The sequence below is a fragment of the Rattus norvegicus genome, chromosome 10 (genome assembly GCF_036323735.1).
Source record: "Rattus norvegicus strain BN/NHsdMcwi chromosome 10, GRCr8, whole genome shotgun sequence".
Taxonomy (NCBI): domain Eukaryota; kingdom Metazoa; phylum Chordata; class Mammalia; order Rodentia; family Muridae; genus Rattus; species Rattus norvegicus.
Window position 1 is genome coordinate 105,295,098 of NC_086028.1, and position 11,923 is coordinate 105,307,020.

Here is an 11,923-nt window from a genome sequence, read left to right on the forward strand (position 1 = left end):
CTTTGTTGCTCCTCTGCTGGGGCCCCTCCGGTCCTTGGATGCTGGGAGTCAGTGAAGCCAACATCCCTGCCCAACTTCTGTGTTCTTCTCTGAGGTCTAGACAGCAGTCCAGGCATTCAGAAGTTCTTACATGCTCCCACCCCGCAGCCTCAGGAAACCTGCTTCCAGATGCCTCCACCCCCAGACAGAACCTGTCCTGTCCCCCAGAATGTTTCCCTCCCAAATCACTTCCCACGGTTCTGCTGAAAGCCATACAGTGTCTTCCTATACCATTCAGGAAGTGCAGGTGTTCTTTCCATACTGTCCGTCCCATCCAGCCACCGTCTGGGAGTCAAGACTAGCTTGCTGGTTGCACACCACACCCTGGGAGCCCTGAGTCTCAGACAGAAGATAGGAGGGACTTGTAAGAACCAGACTTGGGAGACTTCAAGGAAGCCAGATGATCGGGATCAACAGTCCTAATTTTTATTGAGAATTAGGATAAGGCTGAAGCCGCAGATGCCAGAGCAGTGGTGACCCCATGAACAGTTTGGAGGTGCTCACATTCTGCATGCAAATGAGATTCCCTCAGATCTCAGTCAGTGGATTGGCCTGCTGTCAGCATCTAGTGACATTGTCTAGCTACAGAATTATCTCCAGATTAGTTGCTAGTGGCCTGGCTTCAGTGAGGTTAATGTGCTCTGACCCACTCACCCAATTGTCCCTTAGCCACACCCATTTCCCTTAACCACACCCACTGCCCTTAGCCACACCCATTTCCCTTAACCACACCCCATTGCCCCATAGCCAAACCCTATTACCCCTTAGCCACACCCCATTTCCCTTAGCCACACCCCATTGCCCCATAGCCAAACCCTATTACCCCTTAGCCACACCCATTTTCCCTTAGCCACACCCCATTGACCCTTAGCCACACCCCACTGCTCTGTTACTCTTGCTGCCGATACCTGTGTGGTTTCCACTTCATTACAGTGGGACTCGATGCCTGGAGCCCTGCTACAGTGCACTTGTTTTTCTTGTCAACCTGACATAATCAAGAAGCACCTGGAAAAGCAATTCTCAGTTAGGCCTGTCACCATGTCTGTGAGGACATTCCCTCATTGTTGATTGACCTGAGGCCCCAGCTTACAATGAGCAATGCCTTTCCTTGGCAGGTGGGCCCGGGTTATATAAGAATGGTAACTGTAGGGGTTGGGGATTTAGCTCAGTGGTAGAGCGCTTGCCTAGGAAGCACAAGGCCCTGGGTTCGGTCCCCAGCTCCGAAAAAAAGAACCAAAAAAAAAAAAAAAAAAAGAATGGTAACTGTGCCAGATGGTGGTGATGCATGTCTTTAATCCCAGCACTTGGGAGGCAGAGGTAGGTGGATATCTGCGAGTTCAAGGTCAGCCTGGTCTACAGAGTGAGTTCTAGGACAGCCAGGGCAACACAGAGAAACCCTGTCTCGAAAAACCAAGAAAGAAAAAAAGAAAAAGAGAAAGGTAGCTGATCAAGTCAGGAGGAGCAAAACAGTGAGCAAATTCCTCCTGGCTTCTACTTCCGTTTCTGTCCTGTTTCAGATCCTGCCCTGACTTCCCTCACCGATAGACTCTCCCTGGAACATGAAACGAACCATCTTCAGGTTGTGTTTGGCATTTCTCACAGCAACAGAAAGCAAACTAAGACACCCACAGATCAAGTGGATGGCTCCTCGATTCTCTCCTTGCCTTCCCCTGTAAGGCCAGACAATAAAGGTCTATGCCAGCAATGCCACTCTGCTCCTGGGAGTGAGGTTGCCCTAAGACCAGAAACCAATAGAGGGCACCCAGCAGGGTCTCACCCTATAGGGAAACCTAGGAAGGAGCTCCGGGTTTGGGACTCTTATTTTTATAAGATTTATTTTGTTATTTTTAATTGTGTGTAGGTGTCTGTGTGCGCGCGTCTGTGCCTGCGTGTAGATATGCACACTCGAATGCTTGCCCTTCATTCTGCCCCTGCATTCAGTAGAGTGCCATGTTCCCCGGACCCCACCCTCCTCTCCTCTCTCTGCCCACTGTAGAGTCCAGGTGACACTTTAGTGCCTCTTGTTTGTCCCAAGCCACTTAGATATTCTCTGTCAGTCACCCCACTCTTTCTGCAATGGGACTTGAACACCTATGTCACTGCAAACAAGATAGGGCAGTTACCGTTTTGAACCAACAGCCTGTGGCCTCTCCTTTCCACTGTCAAATGGCCAGCCTAGTCACAGAACCATGGAGGACAAAAAAGCTCCAGTGTCCAGCTCTATCTGTCTGTCTGTCAAAGTGGGTCAGGCTTTAGCATACACCTCTGTCTGCAGGGCCTGCAGGCCACCCTGTGTTACAGCCTGAGAAACAACCCTTACTAGTAAGGTGGAAGGACTCAGCTCCTGACTAACCTGGACTGCCACCACTGGGTGGCTTGGTCATGGGATTTATCTACACAGTTCTAGAAGCTTACTGGCTGCTGACAGCCAGGCTGGTTCTCATGCCTGTCTCTGCCAGTATTGAGTGGGGTTCCTCCCAAGTGCCGAGACCACAGTCGTAAGCCACCACCACACATGGCTTGATCTCTTCTCTTACAGAAACATCGGCCGTGTGGAATTTAGGGTTCACATTGATCCCATGCAACTTCGCCTTCACTCATCCCCATTCACCGGTTCAGAGTGGACATGGATGGGGTGGGGCAGACACTTGTGGACACATAGTGGAAGTTCTGTGCCCTATAAAGTGGAGCCACCACACCCACCACAGACCTCATACCCACACATGCCCCATCTATGCTGTCACGTGGCTGTTCCGGGCAGCAGGTGTGCCCCGATGTAGAGCAATGTCACTTCCCAAATGAAAGTGTGGAGCACGAATTGGCACCCCTGACTCCAGCTGTGTCTCGTTTACCTTCTTGACCCTGTGAGGCTTTTCCTCCCAATCCTCCACCTTGCCTAGTCTCTCCCAGGGCACCTTGCAAGCTACAGTCCCTCCCATGTTTTAAACAATCATGTCTACACTCTACTCTTGGCGCCTTTCCTCCCAGTCTGGACCCCTGGAAGCAAGACAGCCAGCCAAGCCATCACGGGGCTTTCCTCAATAGTCAGGCTGGCCCGGGAGTTACGAAGCTCCCTCGGTGCCAAAGAAGCCGATTCTTTTTCAAAGAGCATTTCTGTGGTGTTTTTCCCCTGCTTTCTGCATCTGTGCTGACATTCTGTGATTCTTAGAGAACCGATTCTGAAGAGCAAAACCAGGAGCCAAGAATCTTTCAAGCCAGAAAGACTGCTATGAGAACAAACAACGAGGGCCTCAGCCTACAGAGTTCACAGAGTGGGTGGGCGGGCCCTGCTGGCCAACCCCAGCTCCACCTGGGAGAGGCTTACCCTGGGAGGAGTGGAGTACACTGAGAGCAGAGGCAGGGACCCACAGAGTCCTCAGGCAACGGATTTCTTGGACATGACACCAAAAGCATGGGCAATGTGAGAAAATACAGACAGGGCATTGTCAGAATACTCGGGACAGGAGCAAGAGTGAAGACGACCCACGGGACCACGGAACATGCTCACGGTTATGGATGCCTTTCTAGCATGTACCGTGAATTCAGCATGAGTAAAAGACTGAATTCAAAACTGGACAAATGGGGTTGGGGATTTAGCTCAGTGGTAGAGCGCTTGCCTAGCAAGCGCAAGGCCCTGGGTTCGGTCCCCAGCTCCGAAAAAAAGAACCAAAAAAAAAGGGGGGGGGTTATTTTTCCAGGTAGGGGCTGGGGTTGTTGGGTAGGACTGCTATGTAAGCATAAAGACCCAAGTTCAAATCCCCAGAACCCACATGAAGTCTGGGTATGGGGTACCTGTAACTCCAGGCTTGGCAGCCCCTCGAGATCTAAACATAGAACTGTCACATGATTCAGTAATCCTACCTCTGAAAATGTAACCAAGAGGATCAGAAGCAGAGAGTCAAAGGGCACTTGTTTGCCAATAATCTATTTTTAACTTTTTTCTTCAGCTGAAGAGATGGCTCAGATGTTAAAAGCATGGCCGCTTTTGCAGAGGACTCAGGTTCAACTTCCAGCACCGACATGGTGGTTCATAACCACGTCTAACTCCAGTTCCAGGAGCTATAACGCCCCCTTCTGGCCCCCACAGGCACTAGGCATGTACATGGCACGCTCACACACACACACACACACACACACACACACACAAGATATACACACATAAAGTACAGCAATGGGGGCTGGGGATTTAGCTCAGTGGTAGAGCGCTTGCCTAGGAAGCGCAAGGCCCTGGGTTTGGTCCCCAGCTCTGAAAAAAAGAACCTAAATAAATAAATAAATAAAATACAGCAATGAATCTGGGTGGTGGTGGTGCACACCTTTAATCCCAACACTTGGGAGGAAGAGGCAGGCAGATCTCTGAGTTTGGGGCCAGCCTGTTCCACAGAGTGAGTTCCAGGATAGCCACAGCCACACAGAAAACAAAAACAAACAGACAAAAAGCCAACCAAACAAACAAATGAACAAAAGTAATAAAACACATTTTAAAAACCATTTGCCATGTGTATGCGTGTGAGCTTTCGTGAGCTTCTATGCCATGTACACGCAGGAGACAGCAGAGACTGGAAGTCCATGACAGATGTTCTGGAACTAGAGTTAGAGACAGCTGTGGGCTGCTGTGGCGGTGCTGGGAATTGAACCCAGGTCCCCTGTAAGAGCAGTCAGTGCTCTAACCACCTAGCTATCTCTTCACCCCTCTGTACTTACCTACACCATTCTCAGTAACCAAAGAATTCATCAACACATGGGGGGGGGGTGGCAAAGTCAAAAACACAGGATGGCCTCCCAGTGGAAGGTGACCCTGCTCTGTGCTGTAACATCAAGGAGCCCTGAAGCCATTAGTGAGGAAGTCAGTGCTCAGACGACACTGTACCTCTACTTTCTCATGAGGTGTCCACAGCAGACTCTAGGAGACAGAGGTAGATTTGGACCCTGGGGCTGGAGATGTAGCTCAGTGGTAGAGAGTATTTGGTTAGAATGGGCCGAGGCCTGGTTTCCCTTCCTAGCACCACACACACCAGCATTTATGAGAGGTAGGGCTGAGGGTTGAACACCGAATGGAACCTTGTGCATATACAAAGCCTCTGCTTGTAGTCATGCCAACGCTGACTAGCATCATGACATAGCATTGGGTGCACACTCAAACCAGCAAATGTTATCTATCTACGATGACCAGTATATAAGGGGGAAAGAGGCAAGGGAAGGGGGGACTGAGTAGGAGGGTCAACTTGCATTTGAGGGTGATCTGGACTAGAGAGCGAGTTCCAACTCAGCCTGAGCTGGTGTGATACCCACCTCAACACCACACTCACCAAAATGGGAGGGGGCTGCAGCTGGCCAGATAGCTTCTCAGGAAAAGGTACTGACAGCCCGAAGTTGGTCCTGAGGACGAATGTTATTGGGGGAGCTGAAGTCCACACACAAAGTGGCATGTAGTGCTGTATGTAAACGAAGGGGCTAGGGATGTGGTTCAGGGGTAAGCGTGCTTGCTATATAAGCGCAAAGACCCATCAAATCCCCAGAACCCGCATGAGAGCTGGGTATGGCCATGTGTCCCTGTGAACCCAGAACAGGGGAGTGGAGACAGGCTCATCTTGGTGGTTTGGTAAATGTTTGCTTCGGTGAAAGGACTGTCTGGAGAGAATGAGTCAGAGAGAAGAGAGCTGTGGAGGAAGAAGACAGTAGACATTTTCCTCTGATCTCTGCATCCTGCCACACTCACACACACACACACACACACACACACAAGTGTATAAATGTGCATACACACATATAAACACACACCACAGAGAGAGACAGAGACACACAGACACACACACACAAGTGTATAAACGTGCACACGCACATACAAACACACGCCACAGAAAGAGATAGAGGCAGAGACACAGAGATAGAGACAGAGACCGACACACACGCACACACACACACACATGCACACACACACCACAGAGAGAGAGAAAGAGACAGACAGACAGACACACACACCCAAGTGTATAAATGCTCACACACACATGCACACACACCCCACATAGAAAGACAGAGACACAGACACAGAGATAGAAACAGAGACACAGAGACACACACACAAGTGATAAATGCAAGCACGCACGCACACACACACACCACAAAGAGAGACAGAGACACACAAACACACAGACACACACACACACACAGCCCTCATGTGTACCCTCTGTGAAGTCCCCTAGGAAGGGGCCTGATGCTGGAGACTGCCTGGATAGGACACCTCTTTCCTGGAATTCTCTCTTCTGCCCCCTGCCTTGCCCTGGGAAGCACCGCTAGGCACAGCCCCAACTCCGCCCACCAGTACTGTTCTCTGCTGGTTCTGTGCTGAGATCAGGCTCCCTTCTGAAGCCAATTTTCTACACAGTGAAAATGTTTTCTTTGTGCCCACTTGAGCAGATGGCCCCCCACCTTGGCCTGAATTGAGAAGCACAGAAATCAAACAGGGGACAGACGGCCTCCCTGGCACTGTCTTATGGGCACAGAGTGTGCACACGCACTCTGTCCTCCCTCCCCCCTCCCCCTGCCAGTGCCTTCTACTTGCTCCATGCTGGATCTGGCCCCCAGGTACTGAGCTGAGCCTCCAAGCTTGGCTACTTTTCTGCCTGGGGGCCTCACTTGGGCTCTTAGCTTGGGTGTCTACTTACAGCAGGTGCAGGGGTGATTTTTCTAGAAGGAATGAATGGATTTGCTGCCAGCCCCTGTCCCTTCCCAGGTGGTTGAGCAGCATCCTGGCCCATCTTGTGCTTCTTATCTGTGTGGAAGCTTCTCAGCTTTCAGGCCTACCACTGGTGTTCATAAAAATTAACTAACGTGGTGGGAAAGGAAGAGTCTAGTTAGGGAAGACTCCCAGGAAAGATACAACACTGGGGAAGTCTGGCTACTGGGGCAGGTTCCTGCTAAGCTTCCTCTGAGGAACGTGGCTATGCAGTGTCCTGGGGAGACTGAGTCTTAACTTCTAAGGAGAGCCAAGTGACCACAGGTGCCATGCAGCCCTGTCCCATCATTGTAGATCAGGGGCGGGATGAAGGAGCTCTCTGTTCAGTTCCCAGAGTGACCAGGTCAGTCTCAGAGGGTGCGAAGATCACTCTTGGATCTCTGGAGCCTTAGAATCCTGCTGCTGGGCATGGTGACCCAAGCCTTTATTCCCAGCATTTGGGAGGCAGAGGCAGGGGGATCTTTGCGAGTTACAGACAAGTCTGATCTACAAGTCATGCCAGCTGGGGCTACATAGTGAGCCCTTCTCAAAAAGGAAAAAAAAAATCAAATAAAACCCTGTTTAGCTGGTGCCTCGTGCAAGGACTTAATAAGCTGGGGCAGGAGGATTACCCCATGGAGACTTCTAAGCCAGCCTGGGTTCTAGGCGAAGACTCTATCTTTTTTTTTTTTTTTTTTTTTTTTTCCGGAGCTGGGGACCGAACCCAGGGCCTTGCGCTGCCTTGCGCTTGCTAGGCAAGCGCTCTACCACTGAGCTAAATCCCCAACCCCAACGAAGACTCTATCTTAAGACAGTTTCCTGTTATTAACGTTCCTTGGACCTTTTACGGGAGGCAGCACGTGGGCTGGTGTCTAGTCCGCTGTCTGCTGCTGTGGAAAAAAGAAAAAAAAACAAAAACGTGAAGATCGAAAGTGACCAGGGCAGGAAGGGGTTAACTTGGCTCACCAGTACAACCCAGAACCACTGTGCACAGCAGGCAGGCTTTACCACATCAGTCAGCCAATCAGCAATCAAGCAAAGGACAGAGGCTTTTGACTCTAACTTGGGTCAACCTGACAAAACAAAACAAACAGAACCAGCCCAGGCGGTGAATTTGGATGGAGTTGGTGGCATTTCCAGGGGCCAGGCTGGGTGGCTCTGCAAAGGAGGGTCCACCTGCTCTTGTGGGCAGTGTTTGCAGTAGCCAGAGTATGGGATCCAGTATGGGGACAGTCCAGCATGCAGGGCCAAAGGAGTGTCTATGCTCTTCTGAGTGATGCATACTGGGACTGCTCACTCAGATCCCTTACGGGAAGAGACACGGCAGCAAAGCAATCCGCGGCTCTTGCAAAGCAATCCGCGGCTCTTGCAAAGCAATCCGTGGCTCTTGCAACCAGGCTGCTATGGCATGAGGCTGACTGCCATCTTACCTAAGGACTGCAGGGTTCCCTGGGCAGTGGGGCTGTGTGCAGCAAGAGCCAGAGACTACTGCTAGCTTTGCACGATGTGACAGGCTGCTTCCAGTCACACCTCCCCACCTCTCCAGGTCTTGGTCTAGCCTCTTCTGTTGCCCGAGAGATTATCCGGGCAGGAGATGAAGAAATGAGACCCAAAGACTGAGGTCCTGAGGCCTACATTATACCCAAGGAGGTGACTGATACCCAGGAGCTGGGCAGGAGTGGAGAGCTGGAGGAGATGTCCCTCAAGATGGGGCAGTCCAAAGGCTAGCCTACAGTCCAGCCTCGGGAAGACTGGAGCCTAAGCCTCACCTCCATTGACAGGATGAACTACAAGCTAAGCAGGATAACCTTACAAAGCAAGAAGTGTGTGCTTTTAATCCCAGCACTCAAGAAGCAGAGCCAGGGACTGGAGAGATGGCTCAGAGGTTAAGAGCACTGACTGCTCTTCCAGAGGTCCTGAGTTCGATTCCCAGCGACCACATGGTGGCTCACAACCATCTGTAATGGGATCCGAGGCCCTCTTCTGGTGTGTCTGAAGACAGCTACAGTGTCTGTATAATAAATAAAAAATCTTAAAAAATTAAAAAAAAATAAAACAAATAAATTTTTGGAGAGGAGGAAGAAGAGGAGGGAGAGGAGAAGGAGGAGGAGACAGGCAGTTCTCTGTGAATTCCAGGGCAGTCTGGGCTATAGAGAGAGTTACAAGCCAGCCAGAGAACGCAGTGAGGCCCTGTCTCAAACTCAACAACAACAACAACAATAATAATAATAATAACAACAACAACAACAATAACAAAAGCCAGAAACAAAAGCAAATTTATTCTGATTACAGTTTGGGATGCTGAAAGTCCAAGCACGACTTTGTGTGTCATACCTGGGAGGACCTCACAGTGGCTACGCAAGAGGAAGGAATTGCTTCATCAAACAGGACCCACACAGGGTGCTGCCCCAACGACCTAAGGACCTCTCCTAGGCTCCTAAAATGTCCATCTTTCCACAATACAACACTGAAAGCCAAAGCTCCCAGCTCAAAGTACACCCAAGTGCGAGCATGGCTGGCACCAATCCCCTTAGTTTCTGGGGGTGTTCAGCATCCTGGGAGGAACTGGCTCATGGGGTCAGGGAGGACAGCATCCAGCCCTGCAAAGGTGAAAGCCCTGATGACAGTAATCCCAGCAGGGACCTGGGTGTGGCAGAAAAGAAAGAAGGAAGAGACCCACCTATGAGTACCTGCTGTGTCAGCCCCTGGCACACTCCTCCTCCATAGCCCTGTGAAATGTGTCCCACCAGCTGGTCAGGAGAGAGCACTGAGCTTGGAGTCAGGAATCTTGGTTCTACTAAAAGCTGTACAACTTTGAACACTCTGACCAGCCACTCTGAACCTTACTTATAGTTAGGAATCTTGTGGGTAGTGTTCATTGTCAACCTGGGCAAAATCTGTCTCATCAAGGGATCATGTGGGTTAGATTGGTTTATGGACATGCCTTTGAGGGATCTGGGTAAACTGAGGTAGGAAAACCCATCCTGTGGAATATTATACAGGCTAGAAAATGGTCAGAGATCAAAGAGGGAGCTAGGCACAGCATTCATTTCTTTCTGCTTCCTTAAGATTTGTTTTTATTTTATGTGTATAGATGTGTCGAGTTATGTGAATAGTGCTGTCTGGGGCCAGAAGAAAATAAAGATCTCCTGTAGCTGGAGGGTATATATGTTTGTGAACCACCATGTGGGTGCTGGGAATTGAGCCAGGGTCTTCTACAAAAGCAGCCACAGCTTTTAACCACGGGGCCAGTTCTTACTTCTTGACTATGGATTCAACATGACCAGCTGTCTGGAGCTCCTGCCCATGTGTGCACCTGCAGTGAGCACCTGTGTGTACCTGCAGCGAGCCCTAGTGTGCACCTGCAGTGAGCACCTGTGTGTACCTGCAGCGAGCCCTAGTGTGCACCTGCAGTGAGCCCCAGTGTGCACCTGCAGTGAGACCCTGTGTGCACCTGCAGTGAGCACCTGTGTGCACTTGCAGTGAGCTCCAGTGTGCACCTGCAGTGAGCACCTGTGTGCACCTGCAGTGAGACCCTGTGTGCACCTGCAGTGAGCACCTGTGTGCACTTGCAGTGAGCTCCAGTGTGCACCTGCAGTGAGTCCCAGTGTGCACCTGCAGTGAGCACCTGTGTGCACCTGCAGTGAGCACCTGTGTTTACTTGCAGTGAGGTGCTGCATCCTAGGCCTGTGTGCTAAAATACTCCCCTGTCATTTTTTTTTTTTTTTTGGTTCTTTTTTTCGGAGCTGGGGACTGAACCCAGGGCCTTGCGCTTCCTAGGTAAGCGCTCTACCACTGAGCTAAATCCCCAGCCCCTCCCCTGTCATTTTTATCAGAGTATTTTATCATGGCAACAGAAAAGAAACCAAGACATGAGGACTTAGATTAGATGCTCCTTAGGGCTCTCTACCTTTCACCTCCCCACAGAGTTAGAAGAAAAGTCAGATCTTCAGAAAGTTTGGTAGCCTGCCTTGCGTGGAGCCATTTTATGAGGCTGCCTAGGTGAGGACAGAGTGGTGAAGACTGGGAGATGCAGGTGCCTCAGGCTCATGGACAGACAGGTAGAAACTCAGAGCTTAGCTCAGTGTAAGAAAATAAGAAAAAACAGGAAGTGGCCAAGTTGTTTGGAAACCACTGTTGTCCGGAACTATCTTTCCAGCCAAATACCTGTGTCTCATGAGCTGTGTCCACTTGCAAAAGATCACCTTAGCTGGACTTGGTGGCTGTTACATCCCCTCATAGAGGGGCTGGGGTGGTCGCAAGACCTTCACCTATGGATCCCTTTTCTCTCTGCCACCTGTTGCTCACAACTCTGCCCTAATTACAGGTGGCCTTGGGAAAGGCTAGAGCATTGTGATGGTTTGTATGTGCTTGGCCCAGGGAGTGGCCCTTGTTGGAGTAGGTGTGACCTTGTTGGAGTAGGTGTGGCCTTGTTGGAGTAGGTGTGACCTTGTTGGAGTAGGTGTAGCCTCGTTGGGGTGGGCGTGGCCTTTGTTGGATGGGCGTGGTCTTATTGGAGGAAGTGTGTCACTTTGGGCGTGGGTTTTAAGACCTCAACCTAGCTGGCTGGAAGTCAGTCTTCTAGCAGCCTTCAGATGAAGATGTGGAAATCTCAGCTCCTCCTGCACCATGCCTGCCTGGATGCTGCCATGCTCCCACCTTGATGATAATGGACTGAACCTCTGAACCTGTAAACCAGCCCCAGTTAAATGTTGTCCTTATAAAAGTTGTCTTGGGGGTGTTGGGGATTTAGCTCAGTGGTAGAGCGCTTGCCTAGCAAGCGCAAGGCTCTGGGTTCGGTCCCCAGCTCCGAAAAAAAAGAAAAAAAAAGTTGTCTTGGTCATGGTGTCTGTTCGCAGTAGGAAAACCCTAACTAAGACAAGTATGTAGGCCAGGAAAGACCAGGGGGAGGGTCCTGTTGCTATGGGAAATCATCATCCTCGTTGGGTAGATTCTCCACTGTGACCTTTGGGACAAGCACCCACACTCCAGTAACCCTTCACCTGTGTTGTAAGGAAGTCCCAAAGCGAACTCACTGGCTCAGTGGAATCCTGCCTCACTCACAGTGTTGAGACTTGGGAGGGAGGGAGGGGGAGATGGGGATTACATCTCCCAGAAAGGAAGTCTAGCTACGCAGTCTGTCTCTAGTGGGTAGTGAGTCCTCCATCT

At 50.6% G+C, this 11,923-nt stretch overlaps 1 long non-coding RNA gene across 2 annotated transcripts; it reads right to left on the bottom strand.

Moving 5' to 3' along the window:
* Positions 1-443: 443 nt before the first annotated feature.
* LOC103693491 (uncharacterized) lies at positions 444-11,481 on the bottom strand. Of its 2 annotated transcripts, XR_010055488.1 has the most exons (6): positions 10,922-11,481; positions 7,596-7,644; positions 6,705-6,865; positions 5,349-5,418; positions 948-1,044; positions 444-546 (listed from the first exon to the last, which is right to left on the bottom strand). It is a non-coding gene; the product is annotated as an uncharacterized LOC103693491 (long non-coding RNA). The 2 variants fall into 2 exon arrangements; XR_005490591.2 differs by having other exon boundaries at positions 6,705-7,644.
* Positions 11,482-11,923: the final 442 nt, after the last annotated feature.